This window comes from Dioscorea cayenensis, chromosome 10 (genome assembly GCF_009730915.1).
Source record: "Dioscorea cayenensis subsp. rotundata cultivar TDr96_F1 chromosome 10, TDr96_F1_v2_PseudoChromosome.rev07_lg8_w22 25.fasta, whole genome shotgun sequence".
Lineage (NCBI taxonomy): Eukaryota > Viridiplantae > Streptophyta > Magnoliopsida > Dioscoreales > Dioscoreaceae > Dioscorea > Dioscorea cayenensis.
The window spans coordinates 15411016-15426353 of NC_052480.1; the positions used below are offsets into that span (position 1 = coordinate 15411016).

Below are 15338 nucleotides of genomic sequence, written 5' to 3' on the forward strand. Positions count from 1 at the left end.
CTTAGCTTTGTAGAAGGTATTCTTTGAATTACATGAGTTTCAATTAAAAAAAAAAAGGAAGGTAATAAATTAACCTTTTTTTTAAATGCCCTATATTTTCTCTCTTCTTTGTTTGGATGAGGGAAAGGGATCTTTTCCTTATACAGTTGATCAAGAGATTCAATTTAACCTATATTTTTGAATTTTTGAAACCAATTCACCACATAATTAAGTCAGTTTCGTCACATAATTAAATCCATGTCCAGTGTTAAGTCAGTTTCAAATTAAGCAAGTGTATACATAATTACCATCTAATTGATAATAAAACTAAACACTAATTCATCATATAAGTTGTGTTTTAACAAACTAACACATATCTACAACAAAGAATGAATAACAAAATTTAACATTTGAAACATTTTTGCAATAGCAAACACTAATTCGATAACATTACAAATTTTTTCTTTTTTGTTTTTTTTATTTTTTATACTAAACAGCCATATAGTTTGATAAAATTCTGCAAAAAACTTTTTATAGTCACCATTCTGCAGACATAATTCAGCATAAGTTGAAGAAGCTCTGCCACATATGGGAATCCATATCCTCCTTTTCTTTGCACCATCATCTTATTTATTTCTCTCTTAAGGCTTCAAAATAGTAGGGTTTGCATTGGTCTAAGCAATTTTTTGGGCATGATGTTGTGGCCTTGAAATTCAGCCACTTTTGACTCCTAGGACATTCAATTCATGTCTCCTCATCATGGCCTTATATGCAGGTTGTGCCTCCATGGGGTGTGTGGTTCTACTCAAAGATTCAAGCTTTGGAGCCAAACTTGGTACATGAATGAAATAAAACTGTGACGACCAAAATACCAATCCGAACTGTGACTTGGAAAATATCTTTAGAAAAATGCAACAGAATGACATAACAAAATAAAATTAACTAACCTATGACTTTAATGCTTCAAATGCTTCAACACAAATGGTGGAGGTCTCTTGTTGGGTGTTTGTGCTCAACAACACAAACTGTGAATTTTATGAGGAAGGTATAAGATTAACACATGATGATGGTTGCTTTTAATTTTTTGATGAAAATAAACACATGAGGTACCTTGGCAATTTTTTTGCTAACATATGTAAGATAGATTCATATAATGTGAAGAAAAAAGTCACACAATATAAAAAATATATATAAAAATCAAAGTCATCGAAACACACCATATTGAAATGTTCTTGCAATACTTGGGAGCCAGTTTGGTCCATAGGGTTGTATTGGCTTGATTGAGCTATTTGTGATTGTTGGTGCCTCATTCCCTACCAAGCAAAAAATTGAAAATAGAAATCATAATGAATCATCTCATTAGAAAATAACCTAAATAATTACATTACCATGAAGACAGCTCTTGTATAAAGTTTTACACCTATAAGACACCATGGTATCTTTTACTATGGCCAAGAACACCGCAAATACTACATCTCATGGACACTATTATCCTTACCCACTTTCTTCCTCCTTAGAAAGGTCTTACTGTCTCTCAATTTGTTAACTAGTGCAGGAAGAATCATTGGTCCATGATCATTCCTAAGCCAACAATCTTTATCATGTGTGGGGTTTAAAGTGTGCCTATAGGTTGCAAGTGCTAACTTTGTAACAATCATGCAAATAATTTTTTGGCCTGTCAATGTTGTAGTAAATGACTAAGATGTCATGGCTGCATGGCAACCTAGTCAATTGCAATTTCTTGCATGAGCAATTGGCCTATTCGTCTCCATAACAAATTGTCCATTAGGACTTAAAACTTGATATTGATCTCCTCTTGACCAAGTTGCCATATATAAAAAACTAGACTCTTTGAATTTTTCTAATTTCTTACCTATCCTGGGTAGTGCATTGCTATGATTTTCTTCATTGCATCCCTCCTTTTCTGAATTCTAGCCATAAGACGAGTTCTAATCATCTCATTCATGGTTGCAATTCCTTTGGCCCTAACCTCTAGGATGTGTCTATTGAAGCACTCGCACATACTTTTTAAGAGTATGTCACATTTGAATTTAGATTGAAAATGTGATCTGGTCCAATGTTTGTGGGGGATTTTCTTCATGTAGTCATACGAACCTAGGGACATTATTTTTAGTGTTTCTATAGCCTTATCAAAAAATGGATTGAGGTTTCTATAGCAAAGGACCAAACTCAGTCTTTGAGTGCCTTCTCAAAATTGTTTTTCTAAAAATCTATGCTCATTGTTAAAGAATACTTCTTCTATGGTAGGAATTATACACTAATCAGTTGCATAAGAGGACACACCATTACCCCACACAATTTAATTTAAAAAAAAGGCAAACATAACCAAAATAGAAACAATGTGTCAGTCTCATGAGAAAACCAGAATTAAATAATTTTGTATTAGCTCATCACCATCTATGAGCTTTACCCACACACAGTATTAGCTTATCACCATCTATGAGCTTTACCCTCACACAGTATGACAACTGGACACAAATTCATATATTAGTTGTTAGTAATAGTCTTTTGAACATAGGTAAATAATTTTTAATAAATGAAGACACCCACAAAATTTTATGAACTAAATTTATGGCATTGCATTTTGCCATATACACTTTGAGCCTACTTATGTGCACCTCTTGATTTGTCTTCAAAGCTTGAATTATTCCAGTAATTTTCCATTCAAGATTTTCCCTAAACTACTCAAAATATTCCCTTGCTATCCATTCAACATTCACATGTCTATTGTTGTGATCTCTTGCACATTCAAGTTCAAATGCCCGGACTTAATTTGTATTGTGCTACTGCCCTTAACCATCGGGGATGCCCATAAGTAGAAAGGGCAACTTTTCTTACAAAATGCCTTACACCTTGTTTGTGAGTTGGGCTGTAAATTCATAACAAATATGTTTCTAATCCTATAATTTCTTTCAGCTTCTTTGAATTGTTTAAAAGACCTAAACTTTAATCCAATTCTAAATCGAGGATTTTCATGTCACACTCCTCATGTCACCTCTTCTATGGAGGAACATGAATTCAATTCTTCAAAACCTGCATAATCTGATTCAATTTCAGATTCATTCTCAATATTTGGAGGTTCACTACCCACAACTACCACAACCCTTATAATTTGAGTTGTGTCCATATCTTCCCCATCTGATTCACTAGTGAAGTTGTAGTTAAATTCACGATAATTACACTCTTTCTCATCATTTTTCCCTCCAACATTAATTCCAAATAATTTACTATCCAAATCACTATATGTGTCATTTATCTCATCTACATCATCATCTTCTTCATGTATATTCTATGTTGTATTCCCCTATGAACTCCAGCACCATAAATTCCAACTGCTTGTGCATGCCCAAAATTGGCAATACTCACACACAAATATATCTCCCTACTAGATACTATACTATTTGCCATAGTTAAAGCATCTAGGTCATCTTTTATCTCTCTCAAACCACTATTTCTATCCAACCACCATAAAATGTAGCTATTGACATCTAAATTAAACTCTCTAGCCAAGCTTAACAACTCAATCTTTGACATTTGATATGAGGTTATAAATAATTGGATTAAATCCATTCTTTTCAATGGGTAGCAAAAGTCAACATACCCTGCTAAACCTTCTACACCACTAGTAACATAATGCAGCTTCATAGTGAACAAGCTAGCATTATGCACTAAAATGGAAGATGTGCTAAGGTTACTTATGTGTTTGGCTGACAATTTTGCATTATAAATTGAGTCATAATCAACAGAAGGTCAATAAGTTATTTGGTTGTAAATTAAAAAAAAACAAACATCTATTGCTTAAACTAGAAACATAAAAGAACTACTAACTTGACTAAAAATGTAACACCAATAACAACTAATTAACAGAAATACCAACTAGCAAAAAACAACAATTACCGACCAAATTTACATAAAAACCACTTGGCTAACAATCTGCTAACATACAATTTAGTTAGTTTGTAACAAAATTCCAACATTAGTATAACAAAGGGAGATAGCTATACATATAGGCAAACAAGCATCCAATAAGCTATAAAACAATTAACACAACAATGCCTAATTGGTGCAATCAATTACGGATAGGGGTTAACAAAAGTATACGAGCCGATCAAGTAGTAAAATGTGCACTAAGACAGGGTACGGATCTAAAGAGAAGATTGAGAGTAATAGTACTAGTCCTAATTCCAAAAATTAAAATAACCAAAGGGTTGTGATGTGTGTGGCAGGACCTCTAGGGTGTGTAAAAATATCCAAATATAAATATGCGAATATGCAAATAATATTACAATTGGTCCACGAATACCGCAAGTGTATGGGTCATCAAGTAATACCTTGTGGTGATCATGAGGGTCATATTTACCCAGGAACGATGAGAGACTTCTATTCCTTCCTTTTCACTTAATCAATAGCCTAAATGTTTACACTTTTTCTTTAATCTACTTCTGTAATATATTACATAATACAATTGGAGAATCATTAAGCACAATTGGAAGTAGTTTATAAGTTGTATAATAGTTATCTTGATTATTACTTATGGTAGGAGTTGAGTGTGACAATCGTGTTTTAGAATTGGTCCAGGGGAATTCAAAGGCCTACTAGTCCCAATCTCTTGGTAACTTGGTCTAAATCACTAGGAACTTAAGATGGAATCTCTTCCACCACAGCATCTTATGTTTGCCTTAAGTTTAAGAACTCCACTAGAAGAGACAAATCAAACCCTAGGCCTAAGGGCAATCCATCACTAATCTAGAGATCTAGCAATACCTAACCTCTTAGAGCATGCATAGATCTAACATAGCCTGGGTCTCCTAATGTGGGAGCAAATCTTCCTTGTCCACACTAACAAGAGTATCATTCAATCACACATACAATAATTCACAAAAGACTAGAAATGTTTATTAAATTATGAATCAAGATTCATAAAGAATAATCGAGGGACCTAGACATACAATTCTCCTCAAATTAGGTTCTTATGGAATATAGAGTAATCAATTAAAGTAAGAAATAACCATAAGACTAAAGAATAGATAAGTTTTCAAATAATTCCTAAACTAACTCCCTCCAGTAAGTTCGCCAAGGTTGAAGGTGAAAGGATCCCATGATTGACATGATGACATCGAACGCCTTCACGCGCCTTCCTCTAACAATGATTGTTGGATTATCCTTGAGAAACTCACTGGGACCTATTGGAATATGAAAGGAACTCATCTCCAGTTGGTTAGATTTCCAGAACTTCAGCCGTCCTACCTTCTTTGGCAAAATAATCTCCCTGAAATCAGAAAACCCTAGGGTTTCTATAAAATCGAGTCCGCCACGGCCTCACCACGGCCGTTCTGATGCCAGTGGTGTGTAAGTTGCTGCTTGGCCTCCAAGTCACATCCTAACATGACTTTCTAGGTATTATGTGCTGAGATCATTGGCGTTATGGGTTTTAACAATGGTCATTGTGAGGCCGTTGTGGCTTTTGTATTACTTCCAATGGTTCCATGCACGCTGCCACGGCTTGATAATGATAGTGTTGAGCATGGACAACGGCCATGGTGAGATGCCACCATGAGCCGTTGTGAGCCATGGTGAGGCTCTGATTTACCAACTTGGCCTATTTTGCTTCAAAACATCCCTATATTCACTATTTTTTCTCTAAAACAAAAATAATGGCCGTGGTGAACAAAAGAATGAAATTTTATACTAATAAGGTGCTAAATATGTCAGAATCTATGTTGAATATAGTGTAAATGGTATGGAAAACATCAACTGTTTTGCACTTATGAGTGTGCAAACAAAGGAGGGAGAAAGAGAATAAAAAACAAGAACATGAAAATCTAATAGCTTATGACTCAAGTGGAGATTGGACGCTCAGGTGTAAAGTCCCTCTAGGGTTATATAATTCAAGGATAAAGGTTGTATAAGTGTAGCAATCGTATTTGAATTGAAAGAAATCCTAAAATATACTAAACCCCTTTCAATAGTGAATAGTAACTTATTTAGTACATTGCTGATACAGACACCCCACAACCGCATTGCACTCTATGAAATCTCAATGTGAATTTAAACAAGAATTCATAAGTAGGAAATTATTTTTGTAAAACAATTGCCCCTAATCCCATATAGAATACAAATGTGATTTTCCCTAAAATCTATTTCTTACGATTGCAAAGAGCATGGAATTACTTATTAAATTACTTGGGAGGACTGACAGAGGAGAACTCTCAACTCCAAAGTACTCCATTGCTAGGCTTATTCACAATCTCCTCTAATTATGGTTTATCTACACTAGGTGGATATTTTTACTCATCACGAAGCATATCATACAAGAAAACTATGGCTTTCACCTCGATAACATTCAAGACATTCAAAACACAAAATTGGATTCAAATAGAAATGGATTGAAATTAAAAAACAATTAAAGCATAAAGATGTACAATCAGTGTCAAAATAGAATAAACTCTAGAGTTCACCTATGCCCAAACATCTACAAAACTAGCCCTCCAATAAAAGAGAGAAAACATCAAACAATAAGACACATCAAGAATTCAAGAAAACATCAAAATACATGTCTAAATTGCATCGAGAGGTGATTACCATAAAATTCTCAAGGACCTTCGACGAACGCCGACAAGATAATCCCTGATGACTCCAATCTTTGTAATCTCTAATAGGTGGGCTGATTCTCCCTCTTGATTCACCTCAAAAGCCCTAAAAATCCATCCCCCTTTACTTCCCTAAGCCTCGCTATTGAATAGAACAAAAGATGCCCTAAAAACTCTCTTCAGAAATATTTATACCTAGCGACATATGGGCTGCTTACTAGCGTAAGTATGATGCCATAAAAAGCAAGGGATTATGGGTTATGAGTCTTACGGGATCACTTAAACCCCTAAGTCCCATCTATAAAGTCTTCTATTTGGTGTTACTTTCTATCTTATAGCTATAAGTGTTGGATCGTAAGCTTCTCTAGATAGACCTAATGACTACCGTAACGGCCATATGTTATGCTCGTAAACTCCTCTAGACAGCTCTTATGGTTTGACTTACGGGTATAAGTCTTACCTATAAGTCCATGTAATTGTCCTTATGCTCCTTCTTACGGGCATAAGCATGCCCGCAAGGTTTTTGGAAGAGGCTTACGGGCGTAAGCATGGCCATAAGGTTCTCGTAAGTGTCACGCCCCGACCCTAGCCGGGCAAGTGACAATCGCCACGCAAGATTAGTGGACCCTACAGTGTCCCACCTCCTAGTCACCGTAAGGCTCAAAACAACCTTGCTAACATAACTTACTAAAGAAATATACAAGGTCCCCACAGGACCAGCCAGGGTTCCACATACAACAAAAAAGATACAAATACAAAGTACAGGAACAATACACAAAACTCACGTCTAGTGGATCTATAAAGATTATATGCACATAGCACACTAACCTATACAAGGGGAAAAGTAGGTCACTCTACTGCTTGCCCAGCACAACCTAGTCCAACATCGTAGTCTGAGAAAGAGGAAAGGAGAGTAGTGAGTAACAGATTTTACCCAGTGAGTGGTGACAGCATAGAGATAACAGAGTAACAAAGTATTTCACATAATTGTAATCACAATAATGCTAACATATAAAAGAAGTTCCAAGTATTCAACAAGTGAACTGATAACAAAATAATTCATAGATGGTACAGATAAGTAACATTTTCCAACACATTGAGCAACGCTCAAAATACAGGCTGGCCTCAAATAATTCCCAAGCCAATCGTGGCCGTGACTAGCTACGGGACCACCAAGATGCTTTTAAGACTTTTAAAATTCACAATACTGCCTTCCTTGGTGTTGGCCACTAAGATTCCAGTGTGGTGACCCTAGGTTTTTCACATAAAAGACCCCCCTGTCAATGGCTCCGCGCACCTCTTGACCAGGGTAAACTCAGGGTTGACCACGCCGCCTCCCATTAAACTCAGGGTAAACTCAGGGTTGACCCCACTATCACCATCAAAATCCAAATGCCACAATTCAAATCTTTCCAATTCCCACTAGAGGAATCAAGCATATGATGTGTAAATACGGAAATATACATCAATCCATATTCCATTTGCAAGTAAAATACATTTACATGTAAACATGTTTCTTTCAAACTATATACGCATAAGTATTCTAGAATTATTTTGCCAAATAACTCCATGCTCAAAATATCCATATATATATATATATATCCATATTTATATAGTAAATGGAATCTGATTTAGCATCAACTTTATAATATAAAACATATAAACAAATACTATCATACTCTTATTAAATCTATGCAATTAACAATTAAACCACTCACTGAACCCGTCATCTCATCTCGAGACGCGCTCACTGGCCAGCAATTTCCTTCCCCTTGGAAGATGCCTCGCAACCTAGAATCAAGCAGGGAATCTAAGAACCAATGCACACAAGAATGGAAACAAAAATGCATGCAAATGCCTATTACATGTTGAACATGAAACGCTAGGGTTTTTGGGGAAAACGACATCATTTTGGCCCCAAATGACCCCAAACCGAAGGAAAATTAGTTCCAATGGGTTCCTAGTAAGAATGGCTTGGATTTGGACCAAAGAATTACAAAAAAAAAAGGGCAAGTTTTTTTTCGGTGCTACAGTGTTTTCGGAATTACTACAGTAAACCACAAATTTGCTATAGTAAAACCGGCCTTGTTTCAATGGTTTTTCGATGATTTACAAAACCGAAACACAAAATTTCTTTACAAACATACATACATCAATCACAAGATAGAGGCTTTGATTTGAGTCCCAAAACAACTCAAACCAAGGTTGATTTCTTGGGCTTCAAGGATTTTGAAAATAATTAAATAAAAAGAAAATACAAGGAGAAAAACTTGAATCGAAGACTTACCAAGCTCAGGAGAATAAGTGGAAGAGGATAGAAGTGTTGATTCGCCGAAGAAGTTTATCGAAGAATTTTTTTTTTTTCAAAAAAACCCTCTCGGCAGAAATGAAGAAGAAATGGAAAACAAAAAGATAAGAAGGAATGAGAAGTTCAGAAGAGAAGCCACGTTGCTTCCCTTATCCTCTCAATTTTCAGATTTTTTTTAAGAAAAGGAGAAATTACCAAAATGCCCCTTATAAGAGAAAAGTGAAAGAAATGAGCCCAAAAGACCGTTTTACCCCTGGTTTTCGGCTGGTTTTCACACATAACCTACTGTGCAGTCATGCAAAGATGCCACTAGTGCAAAATGACCATTTTGCCCCTAATTCATGCACAAAGAATCTAAAAAGGCATGAGGTCAAAATCAGGACAAGGTATCACAGTAAGTGAGTGTGTCTGGCCTGTTCTTTACTTATTGATTCCGAGAGAGCTTCATCTTCATTGTTTTGGCTCTTGATTACTTCTTTTGGATCACTTGCATCTTCAAGCACTACCAAAAGCCTGAGAATATAAATACGCCAAGTTTAACATATAATTCCAAAATATTACTCTAATACACGCTTAATGAGTGTACAAAATGATATTAAATGTTATATAATTATACACTCATCAATTACGAACATTAGTTTCCCAAATATTGCAGAAACACAAAACTCACTAAAAGAAACAATACTAAACAATAGTAAAATTAAGAGTCATAAGGACGAAGAATACCAACTAGCTTTCATAATCACCAACTACCTAATATTTGTTGCTAAATACCAACATCAGTAGGACACCCTAAGATAAGTAAACAAGTAACCAGGACATCAAGTACTCAACAAATTTAAAGGGCAAACCATCCAAGCAATTACCAAACAAGCAAGCTTTTGCTAACAATTTCCAAAAATTAATATAGTACATGAGATGGAAATTGCACTTACTCACCGTAGAGTCTAATGTATGGGATTGTGCATGGTAAGACAACATCTAACTCCCAATCTCAACAGTCATCCTCAATGTCAACACCTTACCTTAATATACCCAAGAATGACACATTACACAAATATTGAAAGAATAAAGTCTAAATCAAAGAATGCCAAAATATATATTTAAATTAAATCTAAAAACAACTAACAAAACAACATCTAACTCCCAATCTCAAAACCTCAAAACCCTACTTGGTGCTTCTTCACCTAATGGGCGTCTTTCCCAATTCACCGACATCATTAATATCTAACTCTCATTCACACCAGCAGGTGGATTATGTTTAGTAGGCCGTTTGGACCGTCTCCCAGAATAGAGGTGAAGCTGACATGCCTAACTTTAGTGACGTGGCCATTCTCCCTTGACCTTTCACTCCAACCAAAAAGTCCGACTGCCAATAAAGCAAATAGGTTAAGGTGACTCATCTTTTCGGGCACCAACTAATCAAAGCGATGTAGGAAATTACAGGGTGACCAATTGGTGTAATTAAATCAAAGATAGGTGACCAAACTGATTCAAATTAAAGTTTGATGACTGATTTGAAAATATAGTAAAGTTGAGTGACTCCTAAAAAAATTTACTTGTATATAGTGAAATTTTCTAACTATTTAAATTATGAAATAGTATTTTATTATTATTTTGAAAAATTGTGAAAGATGAGAGTCCTAAATTTATTTTTGGTGTAGAAGTTTGTTGATAAGTGCTTGTGCGATATGAATGCGAAGCGTTCATTCCTTATGTCGAGCATTACTTTTCTCAGGTTTTTACATTAATATGTGTGTTTTTATGTTACTTTTATGTAGGTAGGGTTGTGAGGCCGAGTATGAAGGAAATAGGCCAATGTGGATCATAATGCACCTATTTTGGAGGAGATCTTGCTAAGGATCAAACGCGAAGACATAGGTTAGGTGTGAGATGCTAGAGTGTGTGCCAACCTCCTCGTATTCGAGTGAGCACATTCATTTGGAGGGCCACAAAGGCAGTCACAATCGAACATTCTGATTTATGCATATAAGAACAAGAGATCCACCAACGTGCACATCATTGAAGAGGCAAGTGATTCACGACGTAAACGTGTGCCCGTTTGCGTTACCCCAATGAAAGTATGGAATTCGGGAGTATTTCCGGCATAGTACTATAGCAGGTTACTGTAGCAAAACAATGTAGCAAGTACTGTAGCAGCCCGGCCGAGAAATCAGAGAAACAGAGAATCCACACGGGCGTGTGGAAATTATCCACGCCAGTGTGGAAATTCCGCAGGGGCGTGTGACATCATACACGCCCGTGCAGTCGCCCGATTCCAGCCCTATTTAAAGCCGATTTCAGCCCCGATTTTGGTATTCTTTTCTCCATCTTTTCCCCAACTTGTGAGAGGACTTCGGCTAGGGTTTCGAGGGTATTGGCCAAGGTTTTGGAGAAGTTCTACGGCTCCGACATCGTGATTCCATTAGGAAAAAGGTTGGTAGGGGAGCTTCGATCGAGGCGTATCCTATACCGTACGAAGGAATCTTTGGACGACGAGTAGAGGACTCTTCACAAGACCATCGACACGACCATTGAGGGGGTTTCTTTATGGATTCATTGCTTTTACATTCGATTTCTTTGATTGTATTAAGCTCCATGGAGAGCTAAACCCCTTGTGGGTACTTGGATGATTGTGAACCCTAGGATGTATTCGTTTCATTGAACTTCTTTATTATGCTTTCAATAAATTGATGTTTATTGTGAGTTCCAACCTTGAATGCTTGATTGTATGAACATTTCCCCTAGAGTGACACTAGGGTTGAGAGTTCTTGTTGGTAACCTTGTGAGTGAGTGACACACCACGAGCGTTGGACAAAGCTAGGTTGGAGAGGGTTGAGAGGGTGAGTCGAGAGGTACAGGAGCGTGCCCTTTCCCCTCCGGCGTGATAGATTCTATCTCCGTTCCTTGAGTTCTTTGCGGGCATAATAGAGTGAGTGGTCTAAGGGATGAACCTCCGCTGGGGCCTAGTTGCGCGTGCAATGGAGTGAAGCGTTGAGAGGATCTTAGTATCTAGGGCTTAATTGTGGCTAGGGACCTTCCGCCTGGACCAAAGGGTTAGGTCTATATTTAGGAAGAGATTTATCACTTGGAATCCCTAGAGTTCATTGCAACTCTATGCGAGTGCGAGGTGTTGAGATTGTTCGATTTCTCCTCCGGGACATGTATAGAGTTAGGCATAGTTGACCTTAGATTTGGAACTATGTATGTAAGGATTTCCACGACTCACCATTGCATTGATTAGGAAGCATAATAGAGAGTTCTTGCACTTGAAGCGATTATCGTAGGTGAAGCATTATCCGAGTACCCCATCTTTATCGATTGCCTTACCCTCTTCTTACTTTTGCTCTTTCACTTGTTGATTTTATTGTTGAGAATTGAATCAATTTCACACCTATCACAATTGATCTTCCACATAGCTAAGAATCAAATTAAGTATTTTCATTCCCTACTCCCTGTGGATTCGACCCCGCTCACCCGGGATTATTACTACGACAAGCCCGTGCACTTGCGGGATATAAGCAAGGGGTACTTGTCATTTGTCTTAGTTTTCTTTGTCTTGTAAATAAAGTTGAATATGAAATTGTTTTTATCTTATATTTTTAAATTAAGGTTCTAATGATGTGCTTCCATCTTTCTCTGCAAGAATAAATGATAGGAAATGCGACCAACAACCAAGTGGTCTATTGGTAGCTAAGTCCCTATTAGAAACCTTTATAAGTGTTGAGAGTTCAAATCATGGGTGAAAGCATATTTTTGTGAGTGTGAGTAGTGATTGTGTGTGGCTGGTTCCAGTGCCCAAGTGTGCACAAGGCTTGTGCATGCCCTTGCCTTTATTAGCAATCTTGCATCTTATGCCGGTAAAACAAAAAGGAAAAAAAAGTAGTAAATGAGAATTTGAAAATAGGAAGTTGTAGATCTCCATCATAGATTTTCAACTCATTAGACATCATCATATTATATTAAGAAGTTTGTTTTACTTTTTCTTTCTATTTCAATAAAACTGAATGTGAAGTTGTCTCTATCATTCCATGATTCGGGTTAAAGACTTTAATCATGTGTCTGTCTCGCTAGCTTTGTTTTTGTAATAAATAGTAAGAATCAGGTGAAATTAGAAATAGAAAATTTACAAATCTCTATCTTAGTTTTCTGATAATCACAACATTTTCTGATAATTTTAGTAGCACTGAAACCTAATCATCTAGATAGTTTGGCGCCTAAGTACCACGAATATGAACAAAAGTTTCACCCACATAATTTGGCATCGACATATTAGGAATGTAAGCATCTTGAGAGTCTAATGTCTAGAAGCTAGTATGATTCTAATAATTTTGGTCTCCCTCCATTCTGAGAGAAGGCAAACTTTTGGGAGTGGTTAGAAAGTAAGGGATCTTATTTTGAATGAGATTTGAGATCAAATTTGAGCTCCTATTGGACAAACAACCCCAGACATTTTTAGATACATTTAAATAAACTTCACATCAAAATTCCTTTTATGGAAGGACTTGGAGAAATGCCAAGTTATGTCTATTGCGGAAGGACTTGGACAAATGCCAAATCATGTGAAGTTTATAAAAGGCATCTTTTAAAGAAAAACCATTTAGGTGAATATGAGATGGTAACATTAAGAGAGGAGTGTCCTCTAATCTTTCAAAGTAAACTACCAAAAAAACTCAAGCAAACATGAAGATTTAACATACCGTGCACAGTGGGTATCAAACTATTTAGTAAAGCTTTATGCGATGCAGGGACAAGCATCAATCTTATGACGCTATTGATTTATTGGAAACTTAATGTGATACTTGGCTCGTCACTCTCCTTCCTATTTTCTCTTCTTTGGCCATTAGGAGGGGTAGATGGGTCTCCATGGCATTTATTGGGTTAGTTGGGGATCATTTGAGTAATTATCACCCAAGCTTACTCACCAATGTCTTTTCTTGAATGTACAATGGCATTGTTATCTTTTGCCAAATGCTTATTCACTCTAGTCTTTGTTTCATAAGCATGAGGGTAACTTAGTCATTTCTTGAAATCCATGGCATTTTGGTTAATATATTGAAGATTTAGGGGCAAAATGTTCATTTCCATTTAAAAACTTATTCATTCCTTTAAATTCAAGGTTCCTTAGAGGCTAAGCTTCTCATTCATCTCTTAACTCTTTTCTTCTTCATTCCAATGGATGTCCCTCTCTTCTTCTTGGCAAATTTTGTTTGGTTTGAAGTTTAGAAGGTAATTATCCATTTCTTTCATTTGTTTGGATAATGTATGCATCTTCTATGTTGTGCTTGTGGTTTTAGCTCTTGAAATGTTTCTTTAACTTTCATGCTCTTTCTTGGAAACTTGCTCTCAAAATCTTTGTAATTGTTTGGGTATTTGAAGGTTGTTTGAGGTGTGAATCCCTTGTATTGCACCCTTGTATTGCACCCTTGTATACATGGAATTAGTATTCCTTTGAATTCCATGAGTTTTGATGGAATTTTTGTAGAGTTTTGCAGGTGAAAAGAAGGGTGTTTAAGAGCTTAAAATGATGCCATATATTTGTTGTCCTATTTCTCCACATATAAAACCCTTACATTTTACCGGTAGTTTATGAATCATAAATTTCTTTATATGATTTTCCCTAGGTCTTTCTTTTTTATAATAGGTGTTGCGTTTTAATCTTTTCCTAGGTTTTGTTTCTCTATGTACTACTGGAACATATATTTTATTCCGATAACTATAACTTGCTATTTGTCTGTATATCTTATTTCACTATTATTTGATATTTGCCCGATAAAAATCTTTGTAAGTAATATATTATTTTTTGTATTGGTTATATTATATCCTTTAGATTTACTACTAATTTAATTTTTTCATATAAGTATCTATTGTTACTAAAAATCCTAAGTTCATATAAGTTATTTCAAAATTATTTGTCATATCTACTTCAGCAGTTGCTATTTGGGCTTTAGCCATATTATCTATTTGTCTAGTATCTACTAATGATAATGCTAATTTAGTTTCTAATCCTAATCTATGTAATCCTGTTATAGTAAAAACCATTAATTCTAAATGTACTAGGGAATAGTTAGCTTTTACTAATTTCTTGTAGAATTCTGTTGTTAAGAAATCAATAACTATTTCTGTATTATCATTGTTACAACATATTTCCATGTCATCATATCCTTCATATAGTTTATTCTGAAAAGTAAAAATATCATGTTTATATAATTGTTCACCTTGTACTAATTTTAGATTTTTCTCCTTAATCCTTTTAATTTGATCACATGGTGTACCAATTGTTTCTAGTGTCCTAGTATGTCTAACTCTATTAAATGAATTAAACCTCCTAACATTATCTACTGATCTAACAATTTTTAAAGGCATTTTCATTTATAAAAAGTCCTAATTTCTTCCAATTCTTTTAAATATTTTTCTCTAGCTTCAAACCCATAATTATT

General features: G+C 35.7%; 1 long non-coding RNA gene across 1 annotated transcript; it reads right to left on the reverse strand.

The window, feature by feature from the left end:
• Window positions 1–479: 479 nt before the first annotated feature.
• LOC120269923 lies at window positions 480–8963 on the reverse strand. Its single transcript, XR_005539521.1, has 6 exons — window positions 8878–8963; window positions 8309–8381; window positions 7419–7483; window positions 1197–1292; window positions 927–1004; window positions 480–833 (listed from the first exon to the last, which is right to left on the reverse strand). It is a non-coding gene; the product is annotated as an uncharacterized LOC120269923 (long non-coding RNA).
• Between the last annotated feature and the right edge of the window lie 6375 nt (window positions 8964–15338).